This window comes from Plecotus auritus, assembly GCF_963455305.1.
Source record: "Plecotus auritus genome assembly, chromosome: 2".
Taxonomy (NCBI): Eukaryota; Metazoa; Chordata; class Mammalia; order Chiroptera; family Vespertilionidae; genus Plecotus; species Plecotus auritus.
The window spans coordinates 167,607,905-167,629,212 of NC_137771.1; the positions used below are offsets into that span (position 1 = coordinate 167,607,905).

General features: G+C 44.0%; 1 protein-coding gene across 1 annotated transcript in view; it reads right to left on the minus strand.

The window, feature by feature from the left end:
• The window catches only part of FSTL1 (follistatin like 1), a 55,789-nt gene that overhangs the window by 19,585 nt on the left and 14,896 nt on the right, over nucleotides 1-21,308 (minus strand). The window lies entirely within an intron of this gene.

Genomic DNA, 21,308 nt, shown 5'->3' on the forward strand with positions numbered 1-21,308 from the left:
TCCCCAGCAGCCAGCACCAGCCTTGCCAGCACTGCTCCAGCCCAGGCCACCTATGAGTCCTTAAGATTGTTTCTTAAAGAACAAGAGCTCCTTTCTTGCATGCTCCCATTCTTCTAAGAACATTTATTGGTTAATATAATATTATCCATTATATGCCAACACTACACTAAGGAATGGAGATATAAAGGCATAGTCCCTGACCTCAAGATGCTCTGTGACTCTCTGAGGAAATACAGATCAAGAGATTTTTAGAAAATGATATGGAAGCACCAGGGAGCTAGAGGAGAGATGGAGGGCAAGAATCAAATGAGACACTCTGAAATAGGAGGCCTTCACTGATTTCTAAAGGATGAGAAGAATAGACGAGGCAGAAATGAAAACTTTTAAAAAATATTTTTATTGATTTCAGAGAGAGGAAGGGAGAAGATATAGATAGAAACATCAATGATGGGAGAGAATCATTGGTCAGCTGCCCCCTGCACGCCCCCTACTGGAGATCGAGCGGGCAACCTGGGCATGTGCCTTTGACTGGAATGGAACCTGGGACCCTTCAGTCTGCAGGCCGACACTCTATCCATTGAGCCAAACCAGCTAGGGCATAAATGGAAACATTTGAGAGCAATATGGCTATCTGAAAGACCAAAATCTCACTGAGTAGTGTTCAAAGCAAAAGAAGAATAGCCAAGCTATTGAAACATGGATCTGCTGTTATTTTATTTGGTCTAATTCAGCCCCTGTCCACGTCTGCCTCTGGCTTCAAGACCAAGAGGGCCAAACCATCTGATAAGCAGTAGAACTAGCCTCAAAACCCTTATGGTCAGATATTCCTGTATAGACATATGCACTAGAACTGAAAAGGCAGGGAACGGCTCCAAATCTATGCCTCTGAAAATGTGGGTGTTTGTAGTTATTCATCTGTCAGTGACACACTCCTCTCATGTTAATTGGCGACTAAAAGCCAGCCCCACCTCATTTGCCACTCAGGCCAGCAGTAGTAGTGGTTGAATGAAGGAGAATGGGATTCCTCCAGCCACTCTTCCTGACGGGCTGCACAGGCAATCTCACCACAGGCCCCTGGCCTGCCCACTAGGATGGCATTGGCTGTGATAAAACCAACAAAGATGGCAGGAGTTGTGATGGGGTCATGCGACAGGCAGTAGTAAGGGTGGGATGGAACCTGAGATTCTGCCCTTCAGGCTATGTCTACTGTGTCATGCAGAGATCTCACACTCACAGACTCACTTCTAACAGTAAATTCTTATAGCTGGTGTTTTATATCCAAGAATAGGTCACAGAAAGCAAAAAACAAAGTAGATATTGAGAGCTGAGGGGCTGTGTCCAATACAGCTGGTCTGCTGCCACCCGGAGGCTGCTTTGCAAACTTCAGGTTATTGTTTTCTCTCCTGAGCCAGCCTGCGTGTCATACAAGGCTCCCATTGGTCTGGAAACCTTTGCCATGTTCACATCTCATTGGTTCACGGGCTGTTGCCACACCCATTCTTTTTTGGATGTTGCTAAGGCGAATTCAATAAAGCTGGCAGACAGGGAAGAAAAGAAGAAGTAATTCCCAGAAGGCTGGGAGGACTAGCTGTTGTTTCCTAAACCAGGAATAGCGATAAAATCAAACATATTCTCCAGGCAGAGCAGCCCTCTTGGAAACTGTGCCTGGGAATAGAAAGCAGCTCTAAACAAGAAGAGGAAAGGCTATCGCTGAGCAGTGTAAAAAAAAAAAAATCTCAGATAAGACTATTTTCTCCTTTCCCTTTCAGGAAACAATCAGCTAACATATAATCCTCTGTGTGTGTGTCACACGAGGTACAGACACACTAATGCATAAAAAGCATGCTCAGACATATGCCTACACTTAAAGGCACACCAACACACAGCTCCATGGCAGACACCCACAACCGTTAGCAATTATTAGCTGTGTTGTAACTAGTCACTTTAATACTCTGAGCCTCAGTTTTTTCCTCTCTATAACAGGGATAAATACCAATCCTGCCTGTGAAGATGAAATGAAATAACATATTTGGAAGTGCATCACAAACTGTAAAACGAAGTGCCTATGTAAAGTGTTATTAATGTTAATGCTTATAGAGTTTACTGCAGAATAATAGCCTGTGGCATTTATGGAGCCTTTTTTATCTTATGTTGTTGTTTTTAGTGAGTACTAAAAAAAAAAAAAGCTTTTAGTTATAGATTTAATTCAACCCAAGTCATTTAACAGACATAGATCTCGAAAATCCAGGTAAAGAAACAAATACTTCTTATTTAAAATATAGACTAATACTTGAATAATACAATTAAAATTTACAAAGTGTTTACACACATAAGATTTCATCTTTGTGAACAGCCCTGCAAGAACATGTATGTTATTAACCCCATTTTATAGACAAGAAAACTAAAGATCAGAAAGGTCAAGTAACTTCCCCAGGGCCCCAAAGCGAAAAATGAGAGGAATTAGGATTCTAATCCACATCCACAGACAAGAGATGATTAAGCTCCCATTTATAAACAGCTGGTACCCTGCTATGAGATTTTTGTTATACATTATCTTAGTTAAGCTCTCTGACAATGCCATAAGTTTGACACCATAATCATCCCTATTTTACAGATGAGGGGTCTGAGCCTTATAGGTTAAATAACTAGAAAGTGGCATATTCTACCCAACCTAAAAGAAAAGTTCTTTTACATTTATTTTCATACCCAGAAGATTTAAGGTTAAGGAAATTATAAGGAGGGTGTGATTTGCATAATTAGTAAATGTCAGGAGAAAGTGCTTAACGCTGAGTCAGAGTTAGATTTGAATCCCTATGTTCCACTTCTGCTCCTCAGTTGCCCTGGTCGTGCCTCTGCACAGTGATAACACTGATCCCTGTGAGGGCTGTGTGAGATTAAACTACATGTACCACATGCAGCAGAGAGCCTGCCACACAACTGAAAGTGGCCATCATGACAGTGCAAAGCTGATGCTCAGGCAATTTTCCTTCAGAGATGCTGTTACCACTTTGGGCTGTCACATCCCCACCCAGCCTCCCTTACACTGGAATGACAAAACTGAGAGCAGGAGGACCAACTAAATGGAAAAATCAAAGGGCCTACCAACCCTGTTGCCCTGTTTGAAGACCACAGAGAAATGCAGGTGGCGCATCTATCAATAGGTGGCAATCTCTCTCTTTGTCTCACAGAGCCAAGAGCCGCAATGCAGAGTGCAGCCTTGGCTCCTGCAGCTCCTCCCAGCTCTTCGCTGCCAGATGTGGTGAGGAGGTGGGAGATTGGGGTTCATGCCCTGCAGGCACAGGCAGCAGGAACCAAGAACTGGGGGGAAAATGTCTTACCTGAAGCCCTCATGGTCCTCCCCAACTCCCCCCATTCACAGGCATGCTTTCATGCAGAAATCAACAATAAAGACAAGCCCTTCCCAAGCCCTATCTTCTCTGGGAGCAGGGTTGTCGCGAGCATTTCCAAAGCTTCTAGAAAGTTCCTTAGGGTGGTAGGTGGTTTTACCCATCTGCTGATTGACTGATTCTAAGTGAGGGAGAACACTTGAGATGTTCATGGCAGGAACACGCTCATGGGTAGAGAGGAGCGTGGCGAGGAAGGGAGAGATGGGGTAGGGCGGCAGGTCTCGCCAGCTGACCTGGTGGGCAGTGAGGACCTTGGGAAGTTTGGAATGGGGCCAGTGACATGATGATGTGGTGTTTTGGAATACTGTGTCTGGTCCCTTCCAACTTGGGAATTCTGAATCCAAGTGCGGGGCAGCCTGGATGGAGAGAGGTTGGGGGCAGGGGAACCAGCCAGGTATAAAGCAGAGCTCTTATGGGGGTGACAATGGACTAGGGCCCGATGCTAATATTCATTAGAGCACCTACACCAGAGTGAGGCTCTTTACAGATGTCTCTGTCCTCGCAACGTCTGTGCAGGTTTCCATATAACAGATGGGAAGGAAAGTAAGATTCAGAAAAGCTCTGTGATGTACAGAGACCATATGACTAATGAGAGCTGAGTCAGGCTTAGGACACAGGTCAGCCTGATCCCAGAGCCTTGATATTCTTTTACCAAGAGCAGTCAAGGGAGTGAGCCTTGGAGACAGGGGACAGCTCCAAGGGCAGGCACAGGGAGAGGTCACGGATATACACACCCGTCGGTCTGAATACACTTGTGAGAGTATAATTGATTAGGGAAAGGGGGCGTATTCTGGAAGTGTAGACACCCTGATATATTGATAAAAGTAAATAAATACTTGTTTCCAATTCCTCCCATTCACAGGCATGCGAAACATCAAATCTCTAGCTTTATCCATCCGCATCATCTCCCAGACTGGCTCTATGTTGTTTTCATTAAGTGTTGCAAGCCATGCCCTGGGGATTTGGTCCCATGGTTAAGTTTCACAAGGCAGACTTCTCTTGGTAAAGGCTGACAGGAAAATTGCTGACTTTTACAGGGAAAAACCTCCCCTCTGAGCAACTGTCAGCCACTGCATGGGAATAAATGATACTTTTATATTTGTACCGTAATATTGATTAGTCTGTAATTTTTACTATCATTTTTTATTCTCAAAACCTTCGAGGATAGGCAGGCAGGGGTTATCTCTTTGGCTGTTCCAGATGTAACATCCTATGATGAAGAAGAAATCAAGACTTGTGGACAGCTATATGTGATTGGTCCAAGACCTCATGGGGCTCCACGTGAGGCCTCCAGACTTTAATCCAGCTCTTTCCACTACACCACTTTGCATCTTTACAAATCAAAGCTAGAATGGATCCACGGTCTGAAAAAACAGGAATTATTTTTGCAACTGAAAAAGCAAGTTATTTGTTAAACCACCACTAGAGGTGCTAGTGTGTCTGAGTCTCTGGGCCCATTAGCAGTAAGTCTGAACATGAAATACACTTTGAATGTTTAAAAAAGTCTTCTGAAGTAAAACAATTTCTGGAAGAACAATGTGTTTTGGTAAGGGAGGGAGCATATAAGCAAAGGCATACAACTACATCTTAATATACCATCAATCACGGACGTGAACTGGGTCAGCTCTGTGCCTTCCATCCTTTTCCTCCTTCTTAACTTTTCTTTTTGAAAAAAATAAAAACAGCCCTTACATATGCCAAGGTGGAATTTTGGCTCCACTTGCCATTATTCTGTGACAGAGCGGCTTTGTTGACGTGAGAAAGGCTCTCCTTGCTTTGCCAGAATTAGTCATGGAAACTTCACAGGAACACCAGGGCCCCTCAGGTTCGCACAGCATCATGGAGTTGGGGACAAAGGAACTCACAGAACTGGGGAGAACAGGAGAGTGTGGTGGGGGTAGGGTGGGATGCTGGCTGCCCCCGGGAGGCCCTTCTGGAATGGAACCTAGTAGCACAGACCTGAGAAAGCCAAGGAGAAAGCAAAACCACTTTAGGACCTTACAGTCTACCTGGAGCACCATGGGGCCTTGCTCAAGTTCTCTAATTCCTTTCCCTGAAAAGAATGTGTTGGCGCATGCTACATATTCCAGGTAAAGAGGAAGGAGTGGTGATTTCTAGCAGATGTCCTGATGCACTTGGCAGCAGGCACTGCATTTGCAGGGACTTGTCCCCCTATGTGTTAACAACCCATCCCTCAATCTCGAGTTTATGCACAGAGCCAGATCCAGGTTTTGTGGGGTCTGAAGCTTACAAAATTTGAGGGGCTCTCCTTAAGAAAAAGAATGCTTGCCCTAGCCCTAGCTGGTTTGGCTCAGTGGATTGAGCATTGGTCTGTGGACTGAAGGGTCCCAGGTTTAATTCCTGGTCAGGTACATGCCCAGGTTGCAGGCTCGATCCCTATTAGGGGGCATGCCGGAGGCAGCCAATCAATGATTCTCTCTCATCATTGATGTTTCTATCTCTTTCTCCCTCTCCCTTCCTCTCTGAAATCAATAAAAATATATTTAAAAAACAAAAAACCAGAAAAAAGCAAAAGAATGCTTAATGATGACTGCAAAATTGGGCACAGGGCTGTGGGTGGGCCTTGTAAGTAACAGGTCTGAAACTGAAGCTTAATTAGCATCATGGTAAATCGGACTGTCCACTTAACCTACATTTTCTTCCTAAACGAGAAAGCTCTGCACCTGTAGTCTATTAGTCAGAGCCTTGTTTAATATTTTATGCACATATAGCTTATCTCAAGTAGACTAAGTGCTTGCACATTTTGGCTTCCCACAGACCCACCACATTGTCTGCCTCAGAGAATGCTTAATGAACGTTTCCTACATTAAATGTCATTTGGGGTCCATTCAGATTAGTGTCAGTGTCAGTGGCCAGTGACAATGGCATTTGGGATGTTTGAAGGTGTGGGTTTTATGACATCAAAATAAGCGATGCATTACCTTAGAGGATTTGCTTTAAGGTAAAAATATCTATTATGGACTTGTCACTCAAGAATTATCAAATTCTCCTTTCTGTTGATGTCTGCATTCAGCCTCTATTACAGCTTATGGGATAACATGCTCCTCACTCTTTTTATCATGTGATAATATATGATGTGCCTGAAAATTGCTATCAAATTTCAAATGGGACAAAGCTGCTTACCTTAACCATTGTCTTTATGACTTGACAGATTCTGTCACATTTTCTAAGTGTCTGCCTGAAGCACCTTGTCAGACTGAAGCACCTAAACTACCACCTCCACAGAGAAGCCCTTTCTCTGCAATCCCTCTCCTCCATAGATTAGGTCTTCCTTGAGGTGGCCCAGACCCAGCACAGCAACCTGGGTGCTTGGCTTCTCCATAGCGCTAAGTTCAGTTGTCTGTAATGGTCTTGTCCAGTCCTAGCAGAAGTATACAGCAGCATTTAGTAAGCACTTACAGAGTTAGAATTATGCTAGGCACTTCATACAGGACTGAAAACCATCTCACAAGGGTCTAGGACAGTGGTCGGCAAACTCATTAGTCAACAGCCAAATATCAACAGTACAATGATTGAAATTTCTTTTGAGAGCCAAATTTTTTAAACTTAAACTTCTTCTAACACCACTTCTTCAAAATAGACTTGCCCAGGCCGTGGTATTTTGTGGAAGAGCCACACTCAAGGGGCCAAAGAGCCGCAGTTTGCCGACCACGGGTCTAGGAGGTCGGAGGATGCATCCCTATTGGCAGGGAGAAGACTGTGGCTCTGGATCGTCTCCAGCACCTGAGGAGGGTGTTTCTGCTCTCATGCCTTCAAATCCTGGTCTCAGTGATGAGCTAGGGTGTTTCCCCAGGAGTGCCATGCTGTTTCCTCAACTCAGGCACATCCAGCAAATCCACTCTTACTGAACGGTTCCCCAAGATCTGTCTATTGTCCTAAGAGTTATCCCTGGGAGTGCCCAAGATATTCCACTAGTCTCCCTAAAGACTGCTTTTTGCGAGTCCCCCAGTTTCGCAAATTCACCCCCTAGTTTTTCCAGAACACCTGGTTGGTGGCGTGGGGGTGGAGAGGGCGGGGGCTTTTAGGTCAGACCACTTTCTGTCCTGAATTAGCCTGTTAGGTCTGAGCATAGTATTCATTTTCCATTCTCCAGCTGTCTGCCTAAGATTTGCCCACTATGAAGGACAAAGTAGGGCTAGAGAGAGTCCTCCAGTCTTCAGGAAAGGACAAGGCAGGTAATTTAACCCATCAGAAAGCATGCTTATGGTGAGTGCCTATAACAACAAAACAAGAATAATAAGTCTGTGACCAGCATGGTGCAAGCTCTATGGCATACACTTGAAAGGAGTGGTCTCCGCCTTGGCAAAAGTTCCTAACCTCGGCAGGGCGATGGCACTAACAGGCCAACGCAGTCCTGAGGGGATGGGGCTGACTCCAGGAGGTGGACGAAATGGGACTTGAGCTGAGCCCCGACGAATGGTAGGATTGGGATGGAAAGAAACCCTGTAGGTTTTGAGCAGGAGGGTTTTAAGAATAGTTTGGCAGGCGTACATGGGAAGAAATGGGCAAGGAGGAATTAATTGGAGGCACAAGGAAATCAGCTAGAAAGAGCCTGGGGATGAGAATCTCATGTAGGGCGTGGCAGAGAAGGAAGGAATCCAAGAGAAATTTCTAAAAACAAGATCTGGTAACCTACCAGATAGAAGTGGGGAAGGAGAGAATGGGGGAATCTGCCAAGATCTTTGGCTTCCAGGGCCTGGAAGGTTGTTGCTATATCTCAGAGATGGAGCCCTGGGAAGGGCCACGTGGGGGAGAGGCAAGCAATGATGCATCAGTAATGGGCATACGTCTCCGGGGATGTAAAACATTCCACTGACAGTTGAAAATAAAGGACTAGAGATACACATCTGGACATCATCCGTGTCAGAGTGAGAAATGCAGCCAAGAGAACAAATGAGCTCAGGAGGAAAGGGTGGGAATGGAGGGATGAGGGCACCTGAGGAGAGGAAGGGACAGGATGTGCACAGAGAGGAGCAAGGAGAGCAGACTGCCACCAGCCCTCTTGGGGTCTCCTCTGGGCAGATGCAACACCTGGCCAGGTTACAGGGCTTGGCAAACAGCGTGCAGGTTGGAATTCAGCCTCCCTCGCCTTCTCATGTAGTGAACAGCCTGCATATCCATATGAGGGCTCTGAAGGTGAAGCAGCCAAGAAAGCAGAGTAGGCACATTCAGAAAACTGGGAGCAAAACCAGGAAATCTAGAAAGCTCCAAGAAATGTATGATGAATGCCATTATATGAGAAATGATTTAGCAAACGTTGGGATGAGACCCTTCCTCCTCCCCACAAAAAGCCTTTAAACTGCTTAAACCGGAACCAGTAACTCAGAGGACAGACCAGACAGAGGCAGTGAGATTCCATGTAAAGAGAACTAACTGGTGCAGAAGCCTAGAGACAGGCCCTGACATATAACTGCCTGTAACACACTGTGTGGCTTAGGGCAAGATGCTTGACCTCTCTGGTCCTCAGTTTCCCCATCCATAAAAAAAGGGGGGGGGTTGTAGATGATGTCAAGGTCCTTTAAACTGTTAGGATTCTCTTAACTAGAAAGCACAGGAATTTACCATTTCAGATGTTCTTGAATATCAAACTTCATTTTCCCAAGGAAGCTAACCCAAATGCCCAAACTAAAGAGACTGTTTACATATAGAGCCCCGTGAGGGTATTTCAGGGGTTTTGCTGAGTTTGGGTTGAGGAATTAAAACTGGCTTTCATAGTCAAAGAATTTTCATAAGAAATGCCTTTTCATTCCCTCCTGGATCGTGGCAGAGGAAATCAGGGAGCAGTAATGGGACCCCAATTGAGTGGCCTTATTTGACTAACCAGTTAACTGCTTGGAACCCTCTACTCCCCTGGAATGCCATTAATAACCTTTTTATTCTACTTGTGTTTGCCTTGCAAGAAAAAAGGAAAGAGAAGAAGGGAGAGAATGGTTAAAGGAAATTCACATGAGATTCACAGTTCTTCATTCCTGCCAAGAACCTGTCACTGAAGTATGTCTGGGACTGCCAGGGCTCACATTTACTCAGCATTCATGATCTAATTATTTCCACATGTAGTTCAAGGAGAATGGTTGATTAAAAGTAAAAAAAGAGAGAGAGAGAGAGAGAGAGAGAGAGAGAGAAACCCTCACACCTAAATCCCAATACCCTCAACTAAAGGAGGGAGACAGCTCCGGGGCAGCTGTGGGAGAGTGTCCCCTGCAGTGCCTGCCACATCTGGACCAACATTCCTACAAGCCAACCTTCCATTTACCCAAGCTTCCCCAGCTCAGAAACAGATAGGATTCACATTCATGGGCCTCTGAATAGAATGTAATATTTACGCCCCTGCTTCTGTGGGAAGCAGCTGAGATATGGATATAGCCTAAGAGCTAGAGTTCTCTCCACCCTTTTGTCCCAGGGGTCAACTGAATTTAGGTGGCCCCTAGGTAGTTCCTGATACACATACCTACTAGGGAATAAACCCACTGATTTATTAACATTGAGTACTTTGAGTACCTTCTCTAATTGGGGAATAGTCCCCCCACCTCTGTGGCTCCTTTCCATTATCCCAATTTGTGCATGGCTCCCCCTAAACCTGAAGGCTAAGCTACCGCTTCTCCAAGGTGACTCACATGAGCTGGCACTTATTCAAATGCCTGACTGACACTGTCACCCACTGGCATCTTCTTGGCCACATTTAACAAGGTCTTTGGCATGAAGCTCAGAGTCTTCTCTCCCCTGGGTAACTTCATTGTTAACATGGCCTTGAGATCCTTGGCCTCTTTACCTCCAGGAACTCTCTGGCTACATGGAGCTTCAGCTGTGCATATGGGTAGAGCAGGTAGCCACGGCATATTTAAGTCACAAGCAGACTAAAATAAAAGACATAGGACTCTTGAGGTTCTATATTTTGAAATGGGAACTCATTACCCTTTGAAAATGTCAGCACCAGTAGGTATTGTTAGATGCTCCTTTAACCTTCAGATGGGAGGAGAATGTCCTATGAGACCAGCTAAAAAGATGTCACCACCTGGAAAGTCTGATTTTTTTTGTCTGGATTGCACAAATTCTTCCTGTCCTTCAAGGCTTTGCTCAAGTTACACCACTCCATCCTCTGTGACCTTTCCTTTTGGTTGATATGAATTCCTTCTTGCTTCCTTGAATTCTCACTCAACTTTGTCTGAACTCATTTTAATCACTTTTTAAAATTTTAATTGATTGTATAGATTTTGTCTTCCCAGCTGAACTCTAAGTTCCTAGAGGACAGGATTATATTTTAGAGTTCTTTCATAGGTCCCAGCATAGCACCCTGTGGCATTCATCAACCTTTGTTGAAAGCATGAAAGGGCTACTGAATCACACGGCCCTGAGGCCTTGAAGGGGGGGCTGAAAGACATCCTGTGCCAACTCCTCTTCTGGGGCTGCCCCCTTCCAGGACCAGTCTTTTGGGGGAAATACCCTACAGACCCCACCCTTCTCCACCGGGCCATAAATATTCAGCTGGAAAATTCACTAACTAGAGGTTGTCTTAGACCCATAGAAAGACATTGGTGTGTGTATGTGTGTGTGTGTGCGCGTGCGCACACGTTTGTAAAGTGGACAGGAGAGCAGTGGGGGTACTGAAATGGCTTCCAGTCATTTCTTTTGTCCATCAGCAATGCAACACCTAGCTGACCAGCTGAGGGAATGAGAAATTGGTGGAGGGAAAGGGGGTAGAAGATGAGGTAATGTGGGAATGTGAAAATTGGGTGACACTTCGGAGTGTAGGGGCTGGCCTAGACAGGGAGAAGTGGAAATAAAGAACCAAGTGAGAGGAGGCCAAGAGAAATCATGAAATGGGCTTGTTATCCAAGGCAGCTGCTTTGTGTTAACTCTTCCCAGGAACCCCACCCCTACACTGTCCTATGAGGTAGAAGGGAGGCCAGTTGGTCAGTCTCCCTAGACCAGAAAAACAAGCTTCTTTCTTCCCTTGTTCTACCCCTCCCCACCCCTAGAATGTCTCAGGGTCTCCAACCCTCCCCTCTGGCTCATCCTTGCAGTGGATTGCCAGGGAAGGGTGAGGCTTTAGTTGTGTCCAAGTGGTTTATTTCCTCTGGGGCTGGACACCTCAAAAGGAACTGTGATGTCCCACCAAGAGCTAAGATAATTTGACAGATGAAGGGGTCAAGATGGTTGGGTGAGGCTAGCATGGAGGTCAGGGGAGATTGGAACACAATGGAGCAGAGAGACCCAGAGACCCAGCACAGCCGAGCAGCGTGAGTCTCCACTCTAAAAACAGGGACAAAGCCCTGGGAACCTTTGGGGCCAGTGTGGCTGCAAAGCAGCCGTCAAGTTTCTAACAACTTGGCAATTATTTCCCAGCCTGAGGAATGCAGAAGGGGTTAAAACCCAGCAAGAACTCCAGCCTAAATGAAGTCTCCATATGTGTGTCTCGGTATGGTTCTAGGAGAAGCAGACAGATGCAATTAGAAGTTCTCAGACACTGTGTTGCCATGGCAACTGCTGGCCCGGAGAAAAGTGGGGAAAACCAGGAGTCCGAGGAATACAGTTTTCCAAAGAAATGCCAGAGGCAGGTGGTGTTCATCACCCTCAGGCTCCACAGGGAGGGCTTGTGCCTCCAGCAACTCTTAAGGACCCTCCCAATTTCCCCGCATCCCCCCACCCCACGCCACCCCCACCCCCGCAGATACACATCCAGAACAATTCCAAATGCAAATGAAGGGCTCCCTTCAGATGAAGGAGTGTGTACCTGTGATGTTGCTCTCTGGGTGGCCTCTGGTCCCAGGGGCTTTCTAAATCTGAGTCTGAGGATCAGTGAAGGAAACTACAAGCTTATTTTACATGTCACCATGGGACCCAGTTTCTCCAGGATGGGGGATGCTAGATGGGTGCTGCAGGGCAAACAGGGGTTTGTGAGCTTGAGCAGAAGATCTGAACATATATTTTATCAGCCAGACTGGGACTTTTTCCATACTAAAGGGGGACCTTTTAAATAGGCAAACTGTGACACATGGTCACCTTAATTATTAGGCTGCCCAAGGGAAAAGTGATTATTTTTATTTTATAGAGTAGGAATTCTAACCTGGTGTCTATGAGCTCCCAGAAACATAGTGATAGATTTTGGAACTCGATTTTTCTAGGGAATAAGCTAGGAAAGATGAGAAATCCAATGAAAGTGCTACTCTGAGCATGGACTGCCTCTTGCAGCCTTTATCTCCATTGATTCAACTACCCCATGAGGATATGTATGCACGGGGTTCTGCTGCTGGGAAGCTGGGGAACCTGGGCAGATTTTGAACCTGCTTCAAAATCTTGGTCATTACAAATCCTTCCAACTGCTTCTCTAAAGAAAGAATCATTCATTTCATGCATTGTTGACAAAGGGAGCTGGTTCTCTATGAGTTTAAGGCAATAATGTGGACAATAGAGTGGGATGATTTCACAGCGGAGAGTGCTACTAAATCTCCCCTGAAGAAGGGGGCTTCCGGGAGTGCATTCTTGCACATTCCTGAACAACTGAACCCAAAACAGTGGCTCAGTGATCCTGTGGTCACAAAACCTGTGGAAAGGTCAGACTCTCCCAGGGAACCAGCAGAAATGACTGCATTTTAGGCATCATGTAGCCAGCCTAGAAATTATGAACATGTGGTTCAGCCACAAGCTCAGTTACAAAATTGTAGGATGTTTAAAGGGTAAGGCCCACCCAGGGTGCATCCCTAGTATTTTCTCAGGGCCTCTGGGAGTCACAGCCATTTAATAGGAATTCCTGCCAGTTACTTGGCAACCACGGTTGGTGGTGGTCTTCTACTCTCAATCCTGGTTGGCAGTCATGGGCCCACCTGACTTATTTACCTGCCCTTAAACCTGGAAAGTGGGGCACATATCTCTGAGCTTAATGTGGAGCTTCCCCAAGATTGGGGGTTGGCAATGAGGGGCTCCTTACAGTCTGTAATCATCAACAAACACCATTGCTCTCTGCTGGGCATGCATGTCAGGAAGTTCTGACACTGACTTGTAGATCCTCTGGATGTTAAGAATCCATTTTTGAGGAATGTTAACCTTTCGGGACAAATTAAGAACCACATAAAATCAGTCCCTTTGAAAAAAAAGCAATACTCCAAACACAAATCAATTTGCATTTCCTTATCATTGCCCGAAGTGGAATTGGACAAAACCTATTTCCAAGCAAGTAAGCAATATATGGGACAATCAAGCAACAAAATACCAAACATCATGCTGAATGCCAGGCTCAGGGAGAAATAAAGCACAGTGCACACTCCCAAGCTGCTGACAGTTCAGATGGGGAAATGGGACATAAATACATAGAATTCCAAATAACAGGACTCAATCTAATAAAAGATAACTCAAGACAATGTGTGGTTAAATGCAATGTATGGTGAAGCGACAAGTGTCTAGAGCAGTTATTTTCAACCTTTTTTCATCTTATGGCACCCATAAACTAATTACTAAAATTCTATGGCACACCAAAATATATATATTTGCCAATCCGACAAAAAATATGTATAATTTGGATTCATTCACACTAGATGGCTACTGTTGTCATTTTTAAATTTGACAATCTAAGGGAAGAAAGGTCGGTGCCCCTGAGTAAATAGTTAGGTATTTCATGTTTTAAACACTCTTATGGCACACAGGTTGAAAATCGCTGGTCTAGAGCAGCACTGTCCAGTAGGAATATATCAGTCTATAGATAATTTAAAATTTTCTAGTAGTCACATTTTAAAAAGTCAAAAGAAACAGATAAATTACTTTAGTAATTTATTTTAAGCATAGCCAAAATATTACCATTTCAGTATGTAATCGATATTATTAATGAGACAGTTTACACATTTTTTCATAATAAGTCTTTGAAATTGGCATGTATTTTACATTTACAGCATGTCTTTTTTTTTTTTAAAAAATATATTTTATTGATATTTTACAGAGAGGAAGGGAGAGGGACAGAGAGCCAGAAACATCGATGAGAGAGAAACATCGATCAGCTGCCTCCTGCACACCCCCCACTGGGGATGTGCCCGCAACCACAGTACATGCCCCTGACCGGAATCGAACCCGGGACCCCTGAGTCCGCAGGCTGACGCTCTATCCACTGAGCCAAACCGGTTTCGGCTATAGCATGTCTTAATGGGACCAACTACCTTTCAAGAGCTCAACAGCCACTTGTGGCTAGTGGCTTTTCCCACAGAGTAGCACAGCTCTAAACAGCAAGTTTAACTAGTTTTGAGAAATCACTGAGAGCTGAAGAGGAGAATTTTTAGGTAGAAAGAGTAAGACGTTAACTTGGAATATTTTAGAAGTTGTGTATATAATTGAAGTCAACAGATATTATCTGAACACATGAGTGAGGCACCATCTGGGCTGTATCTGGGACCAGGATACACAGTCCTCTGAAAACGGACAGATGTCATGCGCACTTAAGCCTAATTCTGGCTCTGCTTTCAATGCTCGTGGACACTGTAAGGAATGTCTCCTCTGGTCTCCTTTAAGAAAGGCAAAATGTTTGCCACCTCTTGTCATTAAGACTCTATATGGCTTCTCTCATCAAACAATGAGAAGGGGTTAATTAGACTACATATTTGAAGCCTTGTCTTAACTATTAAAATATATATATTTTTTCCTTTGCACAAAAGTTCATGGACAAATTTGGCAGATACTCTCTGTTGCTGCCAGCCACACACACAGACACACACACTTTTAGTGTCTTGAGATGAAAGTCAATGAAAACATGCACATTCTATTCTTCTTGAGACATTCCTGCCTTGCATTCTTTCCTTGGAGCAGTTGGGAAGTCACAGCTTGGGGGAAGAAGCTGTAAAACCAACTTGTGCTGGCCAATCAGGCCTTAGCTGGCAGGAGGCCCCCCAATGAGAGGCTGCCAGGTATTCTGCTCCACTGTAGCATAACTCCTTATTTTTGCAGAGATAAAAACCTGTGAGACCCTCAAACTATACCAACAATGCACAATGACCTCCTTTTCTGTCCTTTCCCCCGAGGACTGTATTAGAAACCCTACACAAAAACCTACCAGCTTAGTGGTGAGTAGTCTGTAATGGATTATGTTATCATTCAGGGTGAAAACACTCCCAAGTATTATGTATCAGTATAGTTCTCAGGGCTCTATTCTTTACTTTAAACTGACTAAACACTGGAGAAATGCCACATAGTTAGCTGGTTTGGGTTACCCGGACTCCACTAAGAAATGGAGCTACAGGATACATAAGTCAGAAAACTTGGTCTGTGAGTCAACTGTAAGAGAGAGGGCTGCAGGCAAGTGGGAGCCCGGCTCCCTGGGACTCCACCCACTGCTGATCACTGTGTAAATCCAGCGACATTGTTTACCCATACTGGGACATCACGGTTGCCATTCAAATGAAATAGGAGACAGAGCAGAAAGGATCCCCAAAGGTAAAGGTCTCAGCAAATGGTAAGGTCAGAAGACAAAGTGACCAGAAACTTTGGGGCAAAGATTCACCAACTACAGAATTTAATGCTTTATTTTATGTTCTTTGGGATATGAGCTTATTCTGGAAATAATGGTCAGTGAAATCATAATGGCTGATCATGGAAGGAAAGAATAAAAATATTTACTATTCTGCTAGCCTCTGCTTAAATTTCTACGTCACCTGGAGCTGAGAGAATCAAAATCTAGGTGGCAGACTAAGCTAACTCAGCACTAATATCATGTCAAGGTTAAGTAAAGTGCTGATGGGCAAGTGCTGTTAACTATCTTCCCAGGTGCACATATACTTGCAGAATCCAACGCAGGGATGATTGGAGTACAGAGATTATAGGCAGGATATTATACATTTTTTCATCACATAGGAAACATTTGGATTCATTAATTGACCCATTTGGCCAGTGAATTATTTTAACAAATATTTACTGAGCACCTACTATATGCTAAGCTCATTTCTAGGTGACAGGGATTCACTGCTAAACCAGACAGAGAAGGACTCTGTCATGAAGGAGTACATATCATAAAGGGAGAACAGTGAATAAACACAAATAATAAGATCATTTCAGATTGTGATGAACATTTAGAAGATAAGTTTGCCAGCACATGTTTGACAGAGACATCTGGGTGAAAGGGCAACACTGACATTGAGTGGTTAGGAAACCTCTCTTGAGCTTAGACCTGAAGAATGAAATGAGCAATTCAGATAGAGGAAAAAAAAAAGGCCATGTTCTGAAGCAAGATGGAATTTATTATGTTTCTGGAACAGAAAACTTGTGGCTGCAACACAGGGTCCAGCAGGGAGAGCCGTGAGAGGTAAACTGGGAAGAGTAGGCCCCAGGCTGGAGCATGCAAGGCCTGGTAGGCACTGATGAACACTGATGAAAAAATTGTATTTTATTCTCAAATACACAGGGACCACTGGCGGGTTTTACACAGGAGAGTGAGGTGACTAGGCGTACTCTTTAAAAAGAGTACTACTTGGGCTGTTTGGTAGAGAAGTAGATGGAGAGAGGTAAGGAGGAAAAAGGGGAGAGAAGCTAGGATGCTATTGCAAGGCTTGGACTAGAGTGGTGTAATGGAGAACAAGAAAAGTCAATAAAGACATGATATATTCTGAGAGTTGAGAATGAATAATTAAGAAGATTCCTGAGTATAAGTTGAAAACAAAACAAAACAAAAAATCCAGCTAGTTCTAGGCAACGTATGGTCATAGCCATGCCAGTGGTCCAGTATGGAGTCATTCCCTTAAGGATCTACAACTGGACTAGCCCTGGGGTCCAGGTAAGTGCCATACCTTCTTGATGAAATGGGATCAGTTTAGGCAAGTGAGTTCACTCACCTAAAGCCCATTAAGACCTGGGGTCAAATGTAAATAGTCTCTGCTTATGGATATATATTCAGAACTGACCCATGTTTCCAAACTGCTCCATGGAATACTAGCCTTGACATATTTATGGTATTTTTTGAAATGGTGTTCTGTGATGGAATGTCTGGAAAACACTGCTTATACTACTATCCTCCTAGAGAGGAAAATACCTAATGCATGAACACTGTAAAGCTCTGAAAAGTCCTGCAACTAAAAATCCATTTAACCCAACACATATACTGATATCATTCATACAGCTTGAGAAATGCGGATCTAAGTTCTGAATGTCTCTCTCTGTAGTTCTGCTGTCCCCTGGAATTAAAGCAAAAAGAAGAATAGCAACCACTATTAATTGAGTACTTACCTTGTCTAAGGTGCTTTAGGTCATTATCTCCCTTGCTACATACTATATACAGGTAATGCTTTAATTTACAACTTTAATGTTACTGTTTGTTCTTGTGAGTTTTAATTACAGACCATCTATTCACTTAGAAAAAGCAGACATACATCTTTTCTGATCGTATATATTAGTAGTGTTCACTCATAGTATTTCCTCATGAAGCTCTAAGATAAAGACCAGAAACTCTTACTTTATCACCTCATCTTCATTTACTGTACTTACCCTATGACAATTAATAGTAACAATTTCCCACCCCCACCACTGCCTCTCTTCTCTTCCCCCAGTCCTCCTCATCACTATTTTCCTTCTTCCTATTTACTCCATTCATTTCTCAACAAGAACCATTTTCGGTGGTTCACAGGCTTTGAACTCCCCTGGACTTAGAATCCCTAATTTTTGTTTCTCCCTCAAAAAAATGTCATGACTTTCTGAATATGGCTGTTGTCACATCTAAACCCACCAATAGGTAACCTAGAGCCCACAATAACCCTCAGCTATCTGGACACACACACACACACACACACACACACACACATTCATCAACCTGGGCAAAGCGAACACTTTTTCCTGGAGTTAAACAACAGATCCCTGGGGAATTAGGAGGTCTTCATGTTCCAGGACACTGTAATATGAGTGATTATGGTCACTAAATGACAATGCTATTTACACTAGGCAAAATAATGATAGCATTTCCTAGAAAAATAACCCAATCACCAACTGAAATGTAGCCACTGAGGAGGAACCCAGCTTGCTCACTAATCCATCAGCAATTCACTGAAGCAACTTAAGCAGGAAATGAACAGCCTTCTATTTGATCAAATGTGTAAAGAAAATTTAGAGGGGAAATCCATTTAACTAAGCTGTAAAATGGCCAATACCATGGGGTTAATAATCCTCAAGCATTGGTTGTTCTTATAGGATTTTATATCATCTTCATGGTTCCTTTATTTTTGTCTTAAAAAAAAAAAAAAGAGTGCCTAAATAGGTCATGTAACAAACACCCACAAAAATAAGTTTTATAGTTTCTTATTATCATCCAAGTTGTATTATACATGTTCTTCTATAGGAAACAAGGAAAAACACAAGAATTCTTTTCCAATTGTATCTCCCAGAGATAAAGCTGTTAACTTGGTAACTGCCCTTTAAACAACATGGCCCACAAGTACCTTAGGAAATTTTATTAAGAAAAGAAGTCTGTAGTGAGTACTGAATTTATTATACCCAACATTTAGCAAAGACTTGAATGTCTGGCCTCGACTCAAAACACTTCCCAATCTCTTTCTCCCTCCTAGTCTCGTCCCTCAAGAAAGGAAATTGAGAAACCCTAAAAGAACTCACACCTGAAGAGGGAGTCCTTGTGCTGGGGTTTTCTTTGATCATTAGCCAGCCCTTGGTGCCATGAAGAAAATTACTCTTCTGTTGAACATGACGCAGGCAGCAATTAATGCATAAAGTGAGAGTATTAACCCTAAAATAAGTAGCTAAATCAGGAAGTCTGCTTCTCTGTGTGTGGCTGTTGGCAAGGCCAAGGCCACACAGGATAAGAGAGGAAAGAAAAGAAAAATGCCAAGGATGGAAGACAAGAGGAAGGGCATGGGAACAAAACAGAAATGGACATACTCCTGAAAGATGTTAGAACTCTAAGGAGAAGCCAAGTGACTTTTCTGCTTCTGATGTACTCCTATGCCTGGGCCCAATTAATTGTAATCTGTACTAATAAAAGGGTAATATGCTAATTAGACTGGGAGACCTTCCAGGAGACCTTCCGGACGTTCTTCTGGACAAAGCCATGGTGGCGGGGCCGAGGTAGAGGCGGTTAGAGGCCAGGAGGGGAGGGCAGTTGTGGGTGATCAGGCCAGGATGGGACGGCAGTTGTGAGTGATCAGGCTGGTGGGGGGCGGGGTCGTTGTGGGTAAGCAGACCAGCAGAGGGGCTTTTTGTTGGGGGCAAGCAGGACGTCAGTGGGGGTCAGTTAGAGGTGATCAGGACAGCGGTGGGGGGGGGCAGTTGGGGGCGAGGAAGCCGGCAGAGTGGTTAGGGGCAATCAGGCAGGCAGGTGAGCGGTTTGGAGCCAGCAGTCCCGGATTGCGAGAGGGATGTCAGACTGCCGGTTTAGGCCCAATCCCTGTAAACCGGCAGTAGGACATCCTTCGAGGGGTCACAGATTGAAGAGGGTGCGGGCCAGGCTGAGGGACACCCCCCACCCCCGTGCACCGGGCCACTAGTATCATAATAACATATAGCGAAAACCCAAGGATGGGGATGCCCTTGGAGACAAAAAGCTGAGTGTTCTGAGCATTTGTAAATTCTGCCTCCATCCCAAAGGCACGTTTTTGTGAGCTGGACTGGGCCCTCCTGATAGGGACCCTAAGAGTGAAGGGAATGCAAGTATGTGTGAATTTGCTCAGTTCAACAGCTTTTAGCTGCTTTAATAGAAATTTTACACATACCAAGTTCACACTTAAGTTTAGATGAGCCTGGAGACAGTCACCAGAAATTTTTCTGAACTGTTTTTTTGAGTTCTTCATCTTTTTTTTTTTTTTTTTTTTTTTTTGGTTGCAAATGTTATGCCACAAACTTGGGTCCTTCTCCATAACTGCAAATTGGTTTAGTTGGTCTGATGCTAACAGAGAAGCTAGTGGGACTTGCTAGCCCTGGGTTTTGAGAGGAAAAGTATACCTCTGGTTTTTGGAATGAGGTAGGAAATGAATGAATGAAAGAATGAATAAATAACATACATTAAGTTAATGTTCATTAGCAAGTAAACCTCACAACCACAAAAAAATAAGCACTCCTCATCATTATTTTCTATATGCCCAGGCTCAGAAAGGAATCAGGACAGCATAACGCCAGTCAAACACTGAACTAAGCAGTCAAATTAAGGGAAATTTAATAATATATATACTTCTCTCCATTAGTTCCCATAGAAACTTGTTTTTGTGAGGGGAGTGCATTTGAGCTATAGGCAGATAGTCATGTTCTCCAAGTAGTGAAATTTAAGTCAATTAAGGAGTGAAATTTATGTTTGTGTCTGTGCATGTAATCTACCTTGGAGCACAGCCAATTTTAATTCAATTCTGACACTGTACCAAGCAACATTGGGCGGGCCCCTACTTAGGACCAACAGTCTGCACAATTTAGCATACTGGGATTATCTAGTGGGATTCGGGAACTGGAATGCAGTTAAGGTAGCAAGCATTTAGGCAGGATGAAAACATCTGCTCGGGCCTCTGTTTCCTTACTGCCTTCACCCCAGTAAGTCACTTAATTTAACCCATGAGGTAAAGGCCGAAGAGCAGTGTTCTCAGCTGTAAACAAAAGCCCTGGACTGATTTAGAGAGAAGGGCATGGGGACTAGAGGAGCAACTTCATCAATACCCGCCCAGAAAACCCAGGATCCCGGGCAGGTAACATGGTGGGAAAGCAATAAGGGCTCCAGAAATTAAAATTAGGGGTCAGGCAACATTTTAAAAAGAAAGTGTGAACATTTTAAAAGGTCAGAAGAAAGTCATATAAAAGCTGAAGATGCAAACTTTGGAATTTTGTGTTGTCTTCTTTAAAAAAAAAATTCCTTGCTCAACCCCAAGGGGACCAACAGCATTTGAACTTCCTGGGCACGAGGACTGTCTGGTGCCACATGCTGTACTGTTTATA